General features: G+C 44.9%; 1 long non-coding RNA gene across 1 annotated transcript in view; it reads right to left on the bottom strand.

The window, feature by feature from the left end:
- Positions 1–7,026, bottom strand: part of LOC139034390 (uncharacterized) — a 42,797-nt gene extending 35,771 nt beyond the window's left edge. Inside the window, exon 1 of the long non-coding RNA XR_011486848.1 lies at positions 6,806–7,026. This is a non-coding gene — a long non-coding RNA (uncharacterized lncRNA). The remainder of the gene's footprint in view (positions 1–6,805) is intronic.
- Between the last annotated feature and the right edge of the window lie 11,630 nt (positions 7,027–18,656).

Raw genomic sequence — 18,656 nt, 5'->3', positions numbered from 1 at the left:
GGTGTGATGTCATGTGAGCCTTCCTCTGCTCTGGGTCCCTAGTGGGTAGCCTAGTGTCTGCCTCATTGAGCAGGAACTCAGCAAGCATTGGTGCAACAGAGCCACGAAGCACAGTCCTAGATTTCCCAAGCCAATTCCAGGCCACTTGGGGATGCTTTACCCTTCCTCACCACCCCCTATCAGTTACCCTTAGCCTCCAACAGCTCTCTACCCCAACCTGAGTTTGGAACTGGATATCAGTCAGTCACACCTAGAGACGTCTTTCCTGAAAAGGTCCTCAGACTAGCAGCCTGTAGAGGTCCCGCAAGTTCTCAGTGAACTTTGCACTCGGACCAAGGCAGAGAGGGGAAAGCTGGAGCTGTGGAGGTTGACCCTTATGCAGTAGCAGTGTGGTGATGATTGACAGCCCATGGGCTGTGACCCAGGGGAAGTGAGCATGCTGTCTACTCAGGGTGTCCTGACACTCCATCTGGAAGTGGACTCTGGACCCAGGACAGTATCCAGCTTGGGAAATGGGCAGGGCACTCGAAACTCACCAGGCAGGTAGAAGACCGCAGCCACCCTCCATGAAGCAAAATCCCCGATCCATCTCTTCCACCCTCAAGATAAAGATCCAAGGTCCAGGCAGGCCTTGGCAGTGAAGAGAGAGCCAGCCTTGGCCACAGGGGCCTTGGCAGTACTAGCTGCCCCCTTGGATGCCCCACCTCTAGGCTTCTTGCTCCAGACTTTGCATTCCTCTAGAATGCCAGTGCCCTCTGTTACTGGTCACTTGGCCAAGTCAGAGCCTTGCCCTCCTTCTGCCAGGGCAGCTTTCTGTGGGCTTCTCAAGCCTTAGAATTCTCTGGCTGGCTGATGGCTCATCTTCTGCTTAGCCAGGCTCCAAAGCTGGGCTCACCCCCAACTTGAGTCAGCACCCAGCTGGCTGCTCAAGCCCTGGCTCTGGTCTCTAAGAGGTCTCTGGGCAAATCTGCAGCTCAGCACTAAACACATTTGCATTTGGTCTCTTCGGTTCATTGATCAGGAATCATATGATCTTTTAAAAACACAGCTGGTAGAGTTACCCATCTGTGCTTCTGCATTTGGATCATAAATAGGGCTGCTTAGAATTTATTTAAACCTGCAGGTCTGGGTGTAGAGTAAGGTGGCTCTCACAGCATCTCCTGTGACGATCTCCTCATTTTCTGGATCATCCTAATTCTTGGGACCACTCTTGGCTGGGTTTCTAGGACTTGGTCTGTTTTTAATGCTCATTTGTCTCCTGAGTTCTTCTAAGGACTATTTCCTCTGGACACTGAGATTCTCTAATTGCAGGGTAGAGCACTTATATGCACTCCTCCCCTATCCCTGCACCACACACACACACACACACACACACACACACACACACGCACACACACACACACACACGATTCCCAGACAAAATGGGTCAGAAGTCCTTAGCCACGCCAGTAACCTAAGATAGTGATGTTCTATATGCTCCCCTTCCCACTCCATCCTTTGAACTATATATACACAGGAACATTGCTGAGAGACTGCCATGTGTCCCCTGATATGTGGTCTAGCTGAGCACATGGCATCCAAAATAAATACTACATTTCCAAGCCTCTTTTCAGGCTATATGACTAAGTTTTGGTCAATGAGATATAAGTAGGATGGTATATCCAACTTCTAAAGTATCTGTAAAGGGAAAGGCATACCCTACTTTCTTCATGCTAGCCACAAATCACCTTTTGTGATATGATAGCTGTAGTTAGAGCAGCTGCATTAGAACATGAGGATGAAACCACTCTGTGAAGATGGCAGATTTGGTAGCCTATCTTCTGAGATGGCCTCCAGTGGTTCTCAACTTCTGGTATGTCCTTGTTTCATTCTCTCCCATATTCAACGGGACTGACATGTACCTAATAGGGTATTGCAGAAATGATAGTGTGACTTCTGAGATTCCTTCATAAAAGACATTGCAGCTTCTGCCTTATTCTCTTTTGGATCACTTGCTCTAGGCTAGTGGAAGCCAGCTGCCATGTTGTAAGCACACTCAAGCAACCCTATGGAGGATTATAGGTGGTGAGGAACTGAGGCTTCCTGCCAACAGCCAGAACCAATTTGCCAGCAATGCTGCGGTGCCAGTCAAGCCTTCAAGTGATCACAGCTCCCTTAGACTACAACCTTATGAGAAAGCTTAAGCTGGAACCACCCAAAAAAGTCACTCCTGAATTACTGACACAGAAACTGTGAGATAATAAATGCTTATTGTTGTTTTAAGCCACTGAGTTTTGAGGTAATTTGTTTACACAACAATAGAGGAGAGCAACAAAACAGAAGGAGTCTTGACCCTCTGAAACTGTGGAGGGCCTTAGCAACTCTTACATTTATCTCTGATGTTTTTTGAAGAGATATAAACTTCTCTTATTTTCACAGCTATTATCTTGAGTTTTCTGTCATTCCTATTCCTAGTTTTATTCTGGAATCACTCATTCAGAGACTCTTTTAAGAACTGCTAACTGAAAGTGCCTTGGGAGGCCACCCCCATCATTTCTGCTGCTAGTGGCATGTTGAGGCCGAAATCTTCCCAAGATGATGGATAGTTAATGTCTAAAAATGTCTGTAAAAGAAATTTTATAATGAGAAGCACTGGCCAAGGATGAGGAGACCCTGGCTCCACCCCCTCCTGAGTGCTCTCACTTATTTAACACTTTGGTGACCTTACCTGGCACAGAGAGACACTGTCTTTATATGGGATATCCATGAGGCTCAAAAATATGTGTAAATAAGCAATCTGGGGAGTGCCAAGCTGCTCTACTGACTGAAGAAAGCACTCTTGCTATGGGTCTGGCTGTTTCTGGATGGAGCCAGCCTGCCTCAGAATTTACAGGTGTTCCTTTCATGGACCAGCTTTCAGGTGTGCATCTCCATGACCTACTGAACAAATTCTCACCAGTGATGAGACACCCTGCTCAGATCCACTCAACCTTGGTAGTTGACAGGGCAGAGTGATGTCAGCCCTGTTAGCCTAGTTTTTAACTAAAACACTTCTCATTGCCCTGGTTGCAAGACAATGGTCAGCCCTCTGACACTCCCTCTCCTGCTTTATCAGTGTCCTGCTTTATCAGAGATCACAATTCCCAAGTGGACTAAGCACCCAACATGATTCCTGACCCCCAGCATTATGGTTCCCAGACCTGCTTAAGACTCCTCACCTTCTCCCGTTGGCTCTTGCCACACTGTGCGATACCTTCTCTCTGAAATTTTAGTCTTCTCTACCAGAGGCCTTGATCTCCGGCTTTCTAGATTTTTCTAGTCTGCTCTCCACTCCTGCTCTGGCACTTTAACAAAGACCTTCTGTCTCAAGGGGCTTCAGTTGATTCTCCAGCCTGGTCTGGAGAATCATCTGAACAACCAATAAATTTCTTAAACCCTGTACTAGTTAAGGTAATGCTTAGATGCTATAACAAACAAATTCCAAAATGTATATTGGCTCAGACAATATCACTGATTTCTTGTTCAGTTCACATAGGTGTTTCTAATTGGTGGTGTCTGTCCTCCAAGTGATGATTCAGGGACCAAGATCCTTCTACCTTGTGGCTCTGCTGTCTCCAACATGTGATTTCCAAGGGAACCTCAAACTAAAAGGAGAAAAGAAGGGTGGAGAAGGCACATCTGCTTCTTAACTATTTGGGGCTGGAAAATACACTGATCAACAACTGATCACAGATGTTGTCCCTGATCAACATCCTACTGGCAAGAATGTGTCACTTGACTCATCTCAGATGTAGCAGATGTGACAGGAGCAGTGTATGCTGGGAAATGTAGCCCCTGCTGGGAAGCCCCTTTCTAGCTTCAGCTCTGTTCTATGGAAGGACAAGGGATATACTGTGGTTTTTTTTGTTTTTTGGGTTTTTTTTTTGTGAACAGTTAGCTCTCTTGGCTACATACTCAGAAGGAAGTAAACCTTCTTCCACAACTGCCTTGCAAGACTGCAGCCCAGGCACTACATGCCGACCTACCTTCCTGGTTTCCATGTCCTGGAGAAAACCCCAAGGAGGACAGGTCAACATCAATGCAGATTTATGACCTCTATGAGCCACCAGGGCCCCTGGAGTGCTAGGCCTGGGTCAGATTCTCTGTTTCCCCTAACAGGTGTTCCAAACATCCTCTCCTTGCCCTCAGCCACTCCCCGACCTGCATTCTCAACAACTGTGAATTTTAGGGCTGAAGGCATGATGCCTCTCCGCTCCTTCCCCTACCCTATCCTGCCCAGCCACACTCATATAAATTTGTCCGTGTCCACATTCCCTCCAGCTTCACAGCCCGACCCGCTCCTTAGGTTTCAGACCTGTGTGTGTCCATCTGCCTTTGGATGCTCCTGCCCACATGCAGATAGGTCCTTCATACTCACCACATCTCAAACTGAACTCACCAATGTCCAGCTTCTCCCCCTCCCCCAAATCTGCTTCTCCTCCTGTGGTTTCTTTGTTCTGAGATGGCTACACCCTAACCACGTAGTTGTTCTTGCTGAAAACATGACAGTCATCATTGTCTCGTTTCTCAGGTTAAATCCTGGCCAAAACATTTCTTGAATCAGTTCCCTCCACTTGTTTCCTCAGTTCAGGTCATCACTTCTGTTCAGATGCCTGGAGCCACTGCCAAACAGGTATTTATGCCTCTAGTCGGTTCCCCTCCAACCACTCTCCACGGCAGCCAGAGTGACAGTTCTACAGTACAAATCTGCCCACAGCACTCCTCCCAAAGCACTCTGCACAGAGGGGCTGACTCCTCCTGTCCTGGTAGCACTGTGGGCTCACTTCCTACCACATAACTGGCCTTGGCAACAGGCTCACACTCATGGTTCCCACTGGACCTTCATGGGACCCTGGGAGAAGGCCAGAAAGAAGCATGGCCTCCCACTTTTAAGATAAGAAAACCTGTTCATAGGAGATGAGGTGATTGCCCAAGGCTATTTGTTCTTTTCTACTGTGGTCAGGTATTTGTTCTTTTCTACCATGTCATAGACCCACTCTGCTGACATAATGCCCTGTGGTGCCAACACAGACCCTGGACTCTATGAGAAACTGCCTCAGACACCACCTCAGCTCCTTCGGTCATCATATATCTTGCATGTCAGCTATTCCCTTGGGTAAGGAATTACTGGAACAGACACCCACCCAAGCTGACTCCAATATAAAGAGGACTCTCACAGAATCCAAATGCACAGTCATCTCAGGAACTGGAAGCTCATTAGACAACCATTCCATCTTTAGTGCTGGACTACAGGCCCTTTCTCCCTGCATTTCTATTTGTTAATTGTTTATTTATTGAGAGACTATTTCTCACCCCAGATAGTCATAGTTTCATAGTTCAGGAACACAGGAAGGTGACAAACTTCCAAGGAACTCAACCCAGAGAAATTCTTTATATTCCAAATCACTTTGCACTCTGAAAGATACCAGCCTTCCTGATCTCCTCAAAATCTTTCATGGAATCATAATTTCTGTAGAAATCTGCATATGCCTTCTTTCTTCGTTCAGCCACAGCAAACTTATAGAAAGTTGCAAACCCCAGGGAGACCATGAATGCTCCAACAATATGAAATCACAGACATTTGGCCAGGAGGCCACGCATCTAAGGTCTTGCCAAAGCAGTGGACATGGTAGTTTTTCTTCTCGACGGCTCAACCACAACATCCTTCCAGGCTGATGGAGAAATGGACCTCCCTGCATTTCTAATCTCTTCCCTTTTTCACAAAACCCTTAGCCATCTTTTACAAGACCCAATATGATCACCGGTTCTGATTCAGCCTGACTCACAACTCCAGGGCCCACCACCAAAGAAGCAGTGTCAGGGCTGTGGGAGCACTTGGCTGGCCCAGCCTGGGTGCTTGTTGGTCCTCTCATGCTAGGCTTTCTGCCCTGGCCCATAATCTGGAACACATACAACATGTCAACTGGTACAAACAGGGTAACAGGGGTTGGCAGGGGAATTCCAAGGAGGGAAGTAGGGAGGGAGCCAATTACAAGTGTAGCGAAAACTGTGAAAGATGTTGAATTTAGTGGCTATCCTGAATAACTTACCCACCTAGGTTCTTTCTGCTTTTGTTTGTCTTTGACTAGACATTTCTCAGCTCTAAAGATGGAAGTGAAGTTGTAAAACTTGATAGTAATGCAAATAATTCCTGCTCACAGTGATACAAATTGTGTCTAGTGAAAGACAACTGACTATTGCCTTGTGCATATTGGCCAATTTTGCATCTATTTCTGAAATGATTTCAGCATTCCTTATCTGACTATCATGTGTGATACTGTGAGTTCTCCTTTGAATTGATTGTAATGTTTTAGTGGTTCTGTCATTAATTAATGAGTTAAACTAAATTTTGACATGTTAATTTTGTATCATGGGACAGGCATGATTATATCCTCTTTTAAAATTTACCATTAAATACAGACAAAGTTTGTATGATCACATACTCACTTTAGAAATATTAATGATTAGAGAAAAAAATTTAGGATACACAAGAAGCTGTTAGAGTTCACCTGTGGGGAAAATGGAGGGTAGGGGCATTTAACTTTTCATTTTATATTTTTTGTACTATTTTAATTTTTAAATTGTGTTATAAGAATTTCAGTGGATGCCGCCTTAGCCAGGCAAAGGTTTAAGGGTCATCTGTTTTCTTTTTTTAAACTTTTCCCTAGAAAGAAATAATAACATTAACTTTATAGTTATTTGTTAAGCTGTACATATGGTTGTTTGAACTTTTCTGATTGTATGTTATATTTTAAAATTTAAAAATTGGATCCTTGTTGGGACTTACCCGGTGGTCCAGTGGCTAAGGCTCTGTGCTTCCAATGCAGGGGCCCAAGGTTCAATCCCTGGTGGGGGACCTAGATCCCACAAGCCACAAATATGAAAAAAATAAGAGTCTGCATGCCACATCTAGGCACAACCAAGAAAAAAATCTGAATCTTTAAAATTTAAAGGGAAAAGCAAATCAAATAAGAAAAACTACATCTTGGCATATTGCTCCAAGCCAGCCCTGGGCAGCCAGTGGTGGTTATGATGTACTGCCTGTCTACAGGGAAGAGGATAAGGTTCAGGCTACACCCACAGGTCAAAGGGCTCCAGGCACCCTCCCTACACATACACACTGTGTCAGGGATGTCCAGGAGAGGGACCTTCCTCACTGTTCAGTACTTGTCACGTCCCCTCCCTCTCGCTCTCTTGGCAGCCCAACGCAGGGAACACTGATGGAAGATCATGCCAGAATGGGAACATTCCTTCTTCTCCCTCCCCTTCCTCCCCTGACAACTGAGAGGCATCCCGCCCTCCCTGGCTGGCCACTGGAAGGAAAGAATCACTGCCAAACCACTGCTTGCACAACAATGCGCTTCTGAGCAGGGTACATACAATTTTTGTCAGTTGAATCCTGTGTTCCTCCTGACTTACAAGATGGTCCAGATATACTCTGACTTCCATGCTCAAGGGAGGCTGATCCACTAGTAATGGCTTCACATTCTTTTGTCTTCATTAACCAACCTATAAATTGGCATTTAAGTTCATGAAGATAGAAGCTTCCTTCCAGGAATTTCTCCAGGCTTGGATGTTTGTCTCTGCTGTTCTCTTAGTGTGTGTGTGGTGAAGGAGGCAATACCCACAGGCAGTGGGACCATCTCTAAGCCCCTGACCTTTGGCATGAGTGTGTGCCATCCCTTGCATTTGGCACATCTGCACACAGGTGCTTTGCTACTGAACTCTGGTCTAGGAAAACTGAGGAAGAAGGCAGGCAGGAGCCCAGTCCTGCTCTCACTCGCTGTACACTCGCAGCTGGCCTGACCAGAGCTGACCCTTCCCACACTACCTACTAAGAACAGCGTCATGGTCACCCCTGAATCCTGGGGCTGCTGCTCCAGGCACTCCAGAACACCCTCCACTGCCACAGGGAGGGTGAGCTTCACTCCTAACATAACTACTTGGGATGTTTGAACCCAGATACCCAATGTCATATGACTACATCACTTTCTCCCTTCAGCCCTCAGTGGCTCCCCAGTGCCTGCAGGATCAAGTCCAAGCTCCATGGCCTGGCCTTCAAGTTCCTAGATTTGCAATCTGGACCCAGGTATACTTCTGGCACCATCTCCTGACATCACGTACCCCACTGTCTAACCACTCATTCAGCTCAGGCACACTGGAGTCCAACTTGTGCATAAGTCTAAAGGCTGTTTTCCAAACCTCGTAGCTGCCCCAAATGCCTCACTTCAAAGATAGCCTCTCTCTTATTAACTGATGTCATCAGAATTACACTATACAGATGCAGATGCAGGCATGCCAATGCCTGTTCTAATGCAGGGCCTTACCCTGGTGCTCACACCACCCTTGAGGCTGCACCTGGTTGAACATCACACAGACCACTCTGTAGAATGGCTCTCTCCGCAGAAGCAGCTGCAGATTCCTCCCACCTCCCCAGAGCTCAGTGCTGTGGAGCAGAGGCAATTGTATTAGGACACATCACAGCATCTTGCTGCCAAAGTGACAACTACAATTATGTTTTGGCCGACAGCTAGAGATGAGAGAATGTACAGCCAAGGCCTCATGGGCCTTCATGACTCAGCAGATTGTGCTGTGTGTCCAACTGGTAGGTGAGGTGGGCCCAACCTGCCTACTGCCCAGGCCCTCTCTTGGGAGGCAAACTGCTGGCTACAACCTCGAGTTAATACCTGGGGCCCTCGGGTGAAGTCCTTCACTGGGGTGTGATAGTTAATCCCCCAAGGGACACCCTAGGCCCAGAGGAGAGAAACAGTAGAGTGGTCATGCCCAGGCATGGCCCAAACCAAAGATAGACAATTGATTCCTTGGCAAGGGCAGGGGCAGGCCATGCAAAGCCAAGCTGCCTGGGGGTGAGCTCCATCAAGCAGGGCAGCCTGAAGCGGGGGATGCTTGTGATGGACAGAGAGTTTCTTGAGGCTCAGGACACCACCTCCACGAGAAATCCTGGTGCCAAAGGCTGTGAGCATAGGATGGTGTCACTGTAGGGGCCCAGATGATGCAGCAAGAATGAGCAAGCAGCAGCGGCAGCTCCCACTTACTGAGCCCTTCCGAGTGCCTGGCGATGCGCTGACCACTTCGCATATGTTCCTTCTTTGCATCTTCCCCATAACCCAGTGAGGTAGGTTCTGTTATTATCTCTACTTTACCAGGGAGGAAACTGAGTCTAAGAGAGGCATGTGATGGTGGCTGCGAAGCCGGTATGTGTGCAGACAGAATTGGAGCCCAGACAGTCTGGCTCCAGAGCTCAATTGGTTTGTGTTCCCATTATCTTGGTTTGACCCTTTCAATCCAGTCTTGGTTGCAGGAAGTTAAGAGACCCCCTACCACATTCCTCACAGATTGTGAGTTGAGTTGGGGCCTCCAAGTAGACTTTGACCTGGAAGCCAAGATATTACCAAGAAAAATAAACAACAGCTATTTCAGGTGACAGGTACTGGGCTACAGAATTGGGAGGAGACAAAAGCTATCAGGATTTCCTCCAAGTCCATATTTGCATGTTCAGCAGAACAAGAGTCACCAGGAAGCTGCTCTGTGGCCAGCGTTGCCCCTGGAGACAGGGTAGGAGCAGGAACTGTCCTTTCTCTCTGACCCGCAGGCCTCCAGCTAGCCCAGAGCTTGCCTCTTACTCAGTCCTGACCTGGGCTCTGGCTGAGGCCCTGGGAGGGGCAGGCTCAGGTTCTTGCACTACTCTGAGGAGCACTGCTGCCCTTTTCAGGCCCCTTGTTGAGGCAGAACCTGCTTGTCCGCGCATCCTGCCCAAAGGCATGCAGAGTGGAGGCAGTAGACTAACAACTCTGTCTACATGCTTCCTAAGTGGGCATCTGAAAGGCTGGTGAGGCTGGGACATGGGAGCATTTGTATTTCAAGTGACTGCTGCCCATGAATCACCAATTTCATTCTGTGCTCTCAGCTCTGCGAAGGCATCATTTCCACCCAGCCTCACATGGAGCTGGCGGCCAGAGCCTCTTAGTGGGGCTATAAATAGCAGATCATCAACTCACCTCTTCTGAGCTCATCACAGGCTCCTGGGTTTACTGCGTGTCTTCCTGCTGCCTGCACGTCACCATCACTCAGATTTCCCAGGTGAGGCGTGGCTGAGAGACCCAGGGCATGCTCTGGGGGCTGCAGGGTTTGGATTTTCAGAGATGTTCAGGGTGACAGCAAGGGCAATGGCAGACTTTCGAAGAGCTCGGCATTTAGGGCGTCATAATTATAATCTCGGATCTCTGAGATCCTCTCCAATTAAACACAGTAGCAAGGGACTGTCATTTCTCCAGAAGTCCTAGAAATAAAAGGCAAAGGACTCACCAAACACACACCCAGAGAAAGCCACCTGGAGTGGGTAGCAAGAAATGAGAACTTTCATGCCTTCCTGTGGACTCGTCTCCTAACACTGAATGAAATACTTTATGGCTCTCCGGCTTCACAAGTGAGATACACTGAATGAAATATTTTATGGCTCCCTGGCTTCAGAAGTCAGATCACATTTTTTTAGTATTACTCAGAGCTACCATTATGGAGTGCTCCCTGCATGCCAGGCTCTGTGCCCAGTCTTGGCATGCAGCATCTCATCAAGTCATCACAACAACCATGTTGAGTTAACTGCTAGTGGCATTGGCTTTCTATTGGTAAGAAGGCTGAGGCTCCCAGAGTCTCAGGGACAGGGCTGCTGGATTCCAGAGCCCAATCTCTGAACCACCAAACTTTCTGCCTCCTGCAGAGGAAGACTGTGTGTCTACTTCTGTGTTCACGTGTAGCCATGCATGTGTCCATGCACATGTGCGAACAGAAGGATCTGAACAATAGTCTCCTTTTCCCAGCTTCACATATTCCATGACTATGGTAGGAGCCAGATGCTCGTAGTCATCTTCCCCCAAATCCCAGGCCTCTCTGGCATCATGAATGTCCCCCATTGTCATCTTCTCCTAATTGTGATCTTCTTCGAGGTTCTCCTGCAGGAGAGGCCCGGCCTCTATTTGGCTCTAGAGGCCCAACTTGATGGTATTCCTCATGCCTCCCTCCCCTCAGGCCTTAAACCGTCAGAGGTCAGGTGGGACTCCATCCCTCCCCTTTGCTCTCCCCCTACTTCCCACCCTGAGGGCAGTCTCCCTCCAATTTGTGTCCTCCTTCACCTCCCAGAGTCACAGCCCCATATTTGAGGTCCAGGGCCCTTTATTGGCTTGTTTCAGTAGCCTTCCAGCTCAGTGCTGCACCCGATGAATGTACTAACACATATCCTAAGTCCCCTCTCTACACTACACGAAACAAAATCCGGCAGGGTAGAGGCTAGGGTACGCATTTTTAAAACGCTCTTCCAGTCATCTATGCGGCAGGATTAAGAGACCCTTTGTCTAAAGGGCCACCTAGACTTCAACCTCTCCCTGCTCCAAACCCTCCCACTCACAGCTATAAGCTTAAATTTCTTTTCCTTTTTAAGTGTTTATTTATTTGGCTGGGCCTGGTCTCAGCTGCACTGGGATCTTCGTTGCAGCATGTGGGATCTTTCCCTGTAACACATGAGCTTCTATAGTTGTGGTGTGCATGCTTCTCTCTGGTCGTGACATGCAGGCTTAGTTGCCCCTTGGTGTGTATCATCTTAGTTCCCTGACCAGGGATTGAACTGGCATCCCCTGAATTAGAAGGTAGATTCTCAACCGCTGGACCACTAAGGAAGTCCCATAAGCTTAATTATCTTAAAGCTCAGTTTGTCTCATGTCACTCTCCTGCTCAAGATTCCTTGGGTGGCTCCCCACTGCCTGCAGGACAGTGCAAAGTCCTTAGTGTGGCCTTCAAAAGCCTCTCCATCCTGACCTACACATGTTCTGCTAACCCTTGCCCTGTCCACAGAGTCATCCTTCCCTGTAACACCCCCCTGCCCCTGCTCTCTCTCCTTGTCTGGACTTTAAGATGTCAGCTGGCACAGCACACTGAAAGAGCAGTGATCCTTTCCTAAGACTTTGAGCACTTCAATAAGAGGAATGAGGAATTATTGCTAAAATGCCCTCTTAACTCAAGAGCCACACGTGCAGCTTTCAATGAAGAAGGTTTTGTGTGGCCAGAAGATGAAAGGAGATCCGCCAGCAGATATAACACAATAGCAGTAATGTATAAACACAAGAAAGCAGGAGAGGTGGGGCTCATCATTAATTCAAAGAAGATGGTATTTCAGCATTCTCCCTGCTTTTATTCAAGACAGAGCAGGTCCGGTAAGCATTGGTGCCAAGGCCATGTTTCAAACTGCCTCTCATGCTTTTCTGACCCCATTCCTAGACAAAAGCAGAGAAGAACATTTGGATCTTGTTCAAAAGGTCAAAAGTGTCTTACTAACATGATTAAACAATGTGTGTATGTGGACTTTGCTCCATTTCCCACAAAGAAACACCTAGCTCAAAATAAAATAAAGAATGACTATTCTGGGGAATGGGGTGGGATGAATTGGGAGATTGGGATTGACATATATATACTACTATATACAGTATTTTTCGTATAGCACAGGAACTTGGTGTTCTGTGATGACCTAAATGGGAAGGAAATCCAAAAAAGGGATGTATGTATATGTATGGGTAATTCACTCTGCTGTACAGCGGAAACAGACTCAGCAATGTAAAGCAACTATATTCCGATTTTTAAAAAGGTGACTGTGTTGACTGACAGCAGAAGTTATTTCAGAACATGGCTGGAAATTGTCAAAGTGAAAAGGGACTCTAAAGAACTTCCAAACAAATACAACAGAAGAACCTCTCAAGAATCTCTCTCTGCTCCCTCCCAAAGCCCTACTACAGACAACCATAAAGGAATAAAAAGAGTTACATATTGACAAGTCTATGCAAATAGGGGAGGACGTGGCTGCCGGGGGAAGACACTGCAGCAGACGGAGTACCTCAGCACATTTCTGAAAGGCAGGAAGCAGTGGGGAGCCACATGGCAGCACAGGGAGGCTGAAGGCCTGATGCCTGCAGAGAGCTTCCGGATAAGAAGTGGGCAGGTTTCTGGGACAGGGCGGGCAGAGCTGCACACAGGAGGGGCTGGTGGAGAATGCATGAGGGCACAAATCCCACTGGGCACTGGGGTCACACCTCGCTTGTTCCTGCAGGAAGCATGATGTGCCCACTGGGGAACTTGGGTCAGCTCCTCAGGCACTGTAGAAGGTGAGTATGGAGTACAAAACTGAAAATATGGGGGAAATAAATGGAAACTCTGAAACTAAGAGGTAAATTTCCAGCCCCTTTTTTCTCATCCTGTTTCTAGGAAGCTTGATAAACAGGCATACTCTAGACTGAAGACTCAGGAACTCTTTTCTGAAGAAACAGCACACTCAAGGGAAAGACCTATAGATACATACATGATATGGATACAGACCCCCAGAAGAAGAGCCAGCTCATGACCAGCCACCCTCTACAGGGAAGTCCACTGACAAACAAGATCCACCCATGCATGCTGACCATCCAATCATCTATTCAGCACATAGTTCCTAAATATGATCAGAAAGCCAAGATCCCCAGACATTTAATGAAAGCCTTAGACATGAAAGGTGTGGGGGAGGAAGGAAGAATGCATATGTTTAGAGAGAAGAAAGCTTTACAAATGCTATGAAATATTCAGGGAGAGAAAATAAGATTTCTATTTCAAGACTCACTTTCATAAAATGTCAAAACACCAGGGATAAAGAAAAGGCTCCAAAAGAACTCAGAAAGGAAATACAGGTCAGTTGAAACGATCAGGGTTGAGAACAACACCAGACCTCTTAGTAGCAACACTGGAAGCTGGAGGATAATGGAGTCACCGATTCAGAATTCTGAATGAGAATTATTTTAGCTTAGAAATTTAAACTCAAACCATTAAGAGAAATGGTAGAACAAAAAATACTTGAAAACATGGAAGATCACAAATAATTTGCCCCTCATGCTCCCTTTCTTAGGAAGCTCTCCACCCAGATAAGAGAAGAATGAAATACTTTATACTCTCTCACCCAAATAAGAGAATAGTCCAAGAATGAGCAAGACATACCCAGGAGAGGGCAGAGGCATTCTCAGGATGATGGTGAAGGATATTTGGTGCCAGATGGGCCAGATGGATTACCTAACAGGTGTGAAGATGTGGGAAATTATGTTCAGGGGCTATTAGATGGCTGCAAGAATTAGCAATAAGTTTACCAAAAACTGAGTCAATAAAAAAGTCTGAGGCAACTGCTATCTACCTATAAACCCACAACACTTAAACTGTAAAAGAAGATAAAGGCAACACAAAACAATTTACAGAGCTATAATAATGTTAACACAGATTACTGATTAATCAGTATCTGTGATGTACAGTACTGGGAAGCTGGAGAAAAGGGAAGGAAGATGTAGGTAGAAGAGAGTAAAAGAAATCAATCTTCATATTCCATAATTACAAATAAATGGGTAACATTTAAAATTGACAAATCAACAAATGAACACTATAATATATGATTTAGAAAGGTTAAAACTGGGAGAAACAGCTGAAAGAGTTTAACTGGGTACCGCTAGGCATCAAGCAGGGAGTTAGAGTTGGGTGGGATAGAAGGCTACTATTTTTCACCATGTGCCTTTTAGTTCTATTTGATTTTTTAATTTGGGGGAGTGTATGTGTTATTTTTATGAAAATAAAAAAAATTACCTTGAGGGGTGGGATGGGGAGAGTGGTGGGAGGGAGGTTCAAGAGGGAGGGAACAGGGACATATGTATACCCATGGCTGATTCATGTTGATGCTTGGCAGAAACCAACACAATACTATAAAGCAATTATCCTTCAATTAAAAATGAATAAATTTTTTAAATTAAGAAAAATCATTAGAAAATATTTTAAATTTAAATATTTAAAACTCACCCAAGTGCATGAGACAAATGTTCGGGCCTGGTGCACTGGGAAGACCCAGAGGGATCAGGTAGAGAGGGAGGTGGGAGGGGGGACCGGGATGGGGAATACATATAAATCCATGGCTAATTCATTTCAACGTATGACAAAAACCACTGCAATGATGTAAAGTAATTAGCCTCCAACTAATAAAAATAAATGGAAAATAAAATAAAAAAAAATAAAATAAAAAATAAAACTCACCCAAGGGCCACATGACTTGAAAAGGTCAGTTTACATTCCAATCCCAAAGAAGGGCAATGCCAAACAATGTTCAAACTACTGTTCCTGTAGTACAATTGTGCTCATTTCATATGCTAGCAAGGTAATGCTCAAAATCCTTCAAGCTAGGCTTTAGCAGTACATGAACTGAGAACTTCAAATGTACCAGCTAGGTTTAGAAAAAGCAGAGGAATCAGAGGTCAAATTGCCAACATTCACTAGATCACAGAGAAACCAAGGGAATTCCAGAAAAATATCTACTTCTGCTTCATTGACTACGCTAAAGCCTTTGACTGTGTGGATCATGACAAACTGTGGAAAATTCTTAAAGAGATTTAAGACTACCAGACTACCTCACCTGTCTGCTGAGAAACCTGTATGCAGGTCATGAAGTGACTGTTAGAATTGGACATGGAAAAATGGACTGGTTAAAAATTGGGAAAGGAGTACGACAGGCTGTATACCGTCACTCTGCTTATTTAATTTATATGCAGACAACATCATGAGAAATGCCAGGCTGGATGAATCACAAGCTGGAATCAAGATTGCTGGGAGAAATATCAACAATCTCAGATATGCAGATGATATCACGTTAATGACAGAAAGCGAAAAGGAACTAAAGCTTCTTGATGAAAGTGAAAAAGAATGGTGAAAAAGCTGGCTTGAAACTCAACATTCAAAAAACTAAGATCATGGCATGCAGTCCCATCACTTCATGGCAAATAGATGGGAAAACTGTGGAAGCAGTGACAGATTTTATTTTCTTGGGCTTCAAAATCACTGCAGATGGTGACTGCAGCCATGAAATTAAAAGACACTTGCTCCTTGGAAGAAAAGCTATGACAAACAGGCAGCATATTAAAAAGCAGAGATATTACTTTGCCAATATAGAGCCATATAGTCCAAGCTATAGTTTTTCCAGTAATCATGTATAGATGTGAGAGTTGGACCATAAAGAAGGCTGAGCGCTGAAGAATTGATACTTTTGAACTGCAGTGTTGGAGAAGAGACTTGAGAGTTCCTTGGAAAGCAAGGAGATCAAACTAGTCAATTGTAAAGGAAATCAACCCTGAATATTCATTGAAAGGACTGATACTGAGGCTGAAGCTCCAATACTTTGGCCACCTGATGCAAAGAGCCGACTCATTGGAAAAGATCCTGATGCTGAGGAAGACTGAAAGCAAAAAGAGAAGGCAGGAGCAGAGGATGAGATGGTTAGATAGCATCACTGACTTAATGGACAAGAATTTGAGCAAATTTTGGGAGACAGTGAAGCCTAGTGTGCTGCAATCCATGGGGTTGCATAGAGTTGGACACAACTTAGCAATTGAAGAACAACAACAAAATTTTAAATTGACAAACTATTTTTTTAAGTGTTAAATTTTCACTAGTTACACCTCTGTGATTTGTTTCTGTCCTATTGCTCTTCCTGACCATTCATTTATTCATTCATTCATTTTTCCTTTCAAAGTCTTAAATACTGATTGGAAAAATGCAGTAGGTTGCTAGAGAGAACACATTTGGGATATACTAATACTAAAAATTATTTATCTGAAATCCAAATTTAACCAAGTTTCGGTATTTCTCTGTGTGTGCTAAATATGGCACAGTAAAATGTGATTCTTCCATTAGCCCCACAAGTTAATACTGTGGCTAAAGATAGGGTGGAACCAGAAAGTTTGTCTGCAAATAATAGTCACAGTGTGAAAGAGGACACAGCATGTGACAAAATTTCCTGGTTAGAAGCTGAGAAGCAATCTGGTATCTAGTTATGGCATGGTGCCAACCAGTCCTTGGCCAGTCTTGGTGAGTCCAAAAGTATTATAAAGTGCAGTTCTTGCCCTGTGACTGGCAGCTGTGTCCACCCAAGGACCCAGCACCTGGCAACCTACCTCTATCTGTCCCTCAGGACATAAGAGATGAGCCCAGGGCTCTTGCATTCATCACCATTCCTTTGCTGCATTTTCTTTCTTGCAAAGAGACAGGGCAAGATAAAAAACAAACCTATTTTAGCTACATTCAGGATTAAAACCACATTCATATCATCCCTTCTTGCCTTTTTTTTTTTTAAATAAAAAACCAAAATTGCTAGTTGTTTTTTTTTTTCCTTCTGCCAGGCCACGTGGCTTACAGGATCTTAGTTCCCCAACCAGAGATTGAACTCAGGCCCCAACAGTGAAAGTGCTAAGTCCTAATCAGTGGACTACCAGGGAATTGTCCCTTCTTGCTTTTTATTGAAAAACGATCTCTCTCTTTTTTTTTTTTAAACTATCTCCTTTTTATTGAAGTACAATTTTTTATATAATGAATAATCTCAGTCTCTCAGCTTTATTTATTTACTTCTGGTTGTGCTGGGTCTTTGTTGCTGCATGTGAACTTTTCCCTAGTTGTGGCAAGTCAGGACTACTCTTTGTTGTGGTGCATAGAATTCTCACTGTGGTGGCTTCTTCTGTTGTGGAGCACAGGCTCCAGGGTACGCAGGCATCAGTAGTTGTGGTGTTTGGGCTCAGCAGTTGTGGCGCCTGGGCTTAGCTGCCCTGTAGCATGTGGGATCTTCCTGGACCAGGGATCGAACTTGTGTCCCCTGCATTGGTAGGCAGATTCCTAACCACTGGACTACCAGGGAGGTCCCTGAAGTATACCTGATTTACAATGTTGTCTTAGTTGCAGGTGTACGGCAAAGAGATTCAGTTATAGGTTATTATAAGGTATGGCGGTGGGAGTGATTGAGTCACTAAGTCACATCTGACTCTTGTGACCCCATGGACAGAGGAGCCTGGCAGGATACAGTCCATGGGATTCTCCAGGCAAGAATACTTAAGTGGGTTGCCATTTCCTTCTCCATTATAAGTTATAGGTCCTTGTTTTCTATTATACATTATTATAAAATATAGTCCTTATTATTTATCTCTTTAATATATAGTAGTGTGTATCTGTTAATCCCAAACTGCTAATTTATCCCTTCCTCTCCCCTTCCCCCTTTGGTAACCATAAATTTGTTTTCTATATCTGTGAGTCTGTTGCTGTTTTATAAATAAATTCATTTGTATCATTTTTTTAGATTCCACATATGAGTGATATCATATGATATTTGTCTTTCTCTGACTTACTTCTGACTTACTTCACTCAGTATGATAATCTTTAGGTCCATTCATGTTGCTGCAAATGGCATTATTTCATTCTCTTTTACGACTAATACTGCATTGTGCCATATATCATATACTTATGCATTCATCTGTTGATGGACACTTAAGTTGCTTCCATGTCTTAGCTACTGTAAATAATGCTACTATGAACACTGGGATGCATAGATCTTTTTGAATCAGAGTTTTTGTCTTTTCTGAATATATGCCTAAGAGTGGGACTGCTGGATATATTGCAACTTTATTTTTAGTTTTTTAAGGAATCTCCATGCTGTTCTCCATAGTGGCTCCACCAATTTACATTCCCATCAACAGTGTAGGAGGGCTCCCTTTTCTCCACACCTCCTCTAGCGTTTATTATCTGTAGACTTTTTGGCGATG

Source organism: Odocoileus virginianus, chromosome 3, assembly GCF_023699985.2.
Source record: "Odocoileus virginianus isolate 20LAN1187 ecotype Illinois chromosome 3, Ovbor_1.2, whole genome shotgun sequence".
Classification (NCBI taxonomy): domain Eukaryota; kingdom Metazoa; phylum Chordata; class Mammalia; order Artiodactyla; family Cervidae; genus Odocoileus; species Odocoileus virginianus.
This window is presented reverse-complemented; position numbering and strand designations above follow the sequence as displayed.